The 2344-nt window shown below is 37.0% G+C and overlaps 1 non-coding gene across 1 annotated transcript; it reads left to right on the top strand.

The window, feature by feature from the left end:
* Positions 1-1462: 1462 nt before the first annotated feature.
* Positions 1463-1569, top strand: LOC124889860. Its single transcript, XR_007048774.1, has one exon. It is a non-coding gene; the product is annotated as a small nucleolar RNA R71 (small nucleolar RNA).
* The last annotated feature ends 775 nt before the right edge of the window (positions 1570-2344 follow it).

Here is a 2344-nt window from a genome sequence, read left to right on the forward strand (position 1 = left end):
CAAAATAAATGGAAAAACTGGATAAGCGTCAAAGTCAAGAATCACGAAATCCACAGGAAAGATTAAAGATCCCACTTGCACCAATATATCTTCAATAATATCATTTGGTCTAGCAAGTGACCTATATGCTAACTACAACACAATAGTCATGAGTTTTGGGATTCCAAGACCCATATTTCGGTACCATGATGTGGGCATGAGATTTATACTAGCTCCTAGGTCGCACAATCCATAGGCATAAATAGTTTGACCCAGGGTAATCTGCAAGGTGAAACTCCCCGAATCATTCAATTTGTGGGCAGTTTATTTTGAATTTCGGACGTGCATTCTTGAGTAATTGCAATTGTAGCATATTCAGTCAACCGATTCTTATTAGCAATAATATCCTTTAAGTATTTAGCATATTTTGGCACACTCTACAGAATATCAACAAAAGAAAGGTTTACTTTGACTTGTTTCAAAAGTTGTAGGATCTTCTTAAAATGGCTTTCTCTTGATGCTTTCTTGCCCATTGAGGAAAGGGTAAGGGGATAGTATTCTTCTCTACACGAACCTCTTTACTAGACATTTTTTCTTTTACTTCCACTTCAGCATTCTCTTGCAAACTATCATCAGTGACCATGAGATTGTCCTACTCCTGAACCGTCTTGTTGTAACTGCATTCACCTATTTAGGATTAGCCTCAGTGTCACTAGAAAATGCTCCTTATGGTCTTCTTTTCTACAATCCTGTGATTTAACCTAACTGCAACTCTAGATTTCTTATGAGCAATTGTTGACTTTTCAACTCAGCTATAAACTGTACCTGTTGAGCCTTCATGTCTACAACAAACTATGTTTTTTGAGCCATAAAATTCTTAAGCATCTCCTCTATATTACTATTCAAAATATTCACCTGATTATTCTAAATAAGTTGTAGATTTGGTTACACTAGTTCCTTATACTCATTTATATTCTGTGCCTAATTTCCACCCCATGAGAAACTAGGGTGGTTCATCCAATTTGGATTATACGTACTGCCAAAATTCTGTTGACCCTGACGATTTGCATTCCCCACGTAGTTGACTAAATTTGGATTAATAGAACATGCATCTACTTTATGCTCACCACTTTCACAAATGTCACACCATGAATATACCTGCCGAACTATATTTGTTGTGGCTGCTAGTTGTGTTGTACCCAATTTTAAGTTGTTAAGCTGAGTAGCCATATTGTTCTACCGCACTGCAATCTATGTTTGTAATGCAGTGAACGAATCAACCTCAAAAACCCCTGCAACCTTCTTGGGAGCATTCCTTTAGTCTGCATGCCAATCAGGATTCCCTTATGCAATTCGATTTAGCAAGGTATACAATTTTTTATATGTTTTCTCCAAAGCTTGACCCCCTATTACTAAATCCCAGACAATCTTCATATTAGACTCAAGGCCTTCTATAAATTTATGGACCAAAACATCATTCGATTGATGGTGATGAGGACAATTTCTGAGCATGCCCTCAAATCTCTCCTAAGCTTGGTAGAGATTCTCTCCATCTTTCTATCTGAAACTCAATATCTCTCTCTTCAATCGTGCAGTTTTTCTAGATGGAAAAAATAGAATAAGAAACCTTCGAACACAATCTTCCCATGTAGTGATGGATTGGTGTGGTTCAACAAGTAGCTATCTCTTTGCTTCTTCTAGTAGAGAAAATGGAAATAGTGTCAATCTGACATAATCAGTATTCACATCTTCAGGAATATATGGATCGCTTATCTCTAAGAAGATTTGTAAGTGCTGCTGCGGATCCTTATGTGAAAGTCCCTGAAATTCTCCCGCAGATCTCAACAACTGCCCCATATTTGTTTCAATTCCAGCCGACCTCCTGGTTCATGCTTCAAAATATTGTTAGTTATAATATGCGTCAGTGGAATTTCCACCTCATGAATAGGTCTTGCAACTGGTTGAACAGGAACAGCTGGAGAAACAGGAGCTAGAACATTTCTAATATTTGTATCAACAATTATAGGATCACTTATTTCCACCATCTGTCCCTATTGCATATAGTATTGAGCTCTTCGTCTCTGATGAAAAATTACTTCTGGTTCTGCAAAGGACTCTACTAACTCTTTATCCCTAGCCAGTCCAACATTCCGCTAAACCTGCAAAAATTCAGCTGCTAAGATCAAGTTGTTAACACTTGAACATATTATCAAAAACCAAAAATTAAAGCAATTTACTAAATCTATTTGATCCCTGTCAACAACGCAAAAAACTTGTTGTATCTCTATGCACATGAAAGTGTACGTGATTGTTCAAGTAATATAATAACTTAGACAGTCTGATATCATTCCCTGGAGGATCATAA

The sequence above is a fragment of the Capsicum annuum genome, chromosome 12 (genome assembly GCF_002878395.1).
Source record: "Capsicum annuum cultivar UCD-10X-F1 chromosome 12, UCD10Xv1.1, whole genome shotgun sequence".
In the NCBI taxonomy this organism is placed as follows: Eukaryota; Viridiplantae; Streptophyta; class Magnoliopsida; order Solanales; family Solanaceae; genus Capsicum; species Capsicum annuum.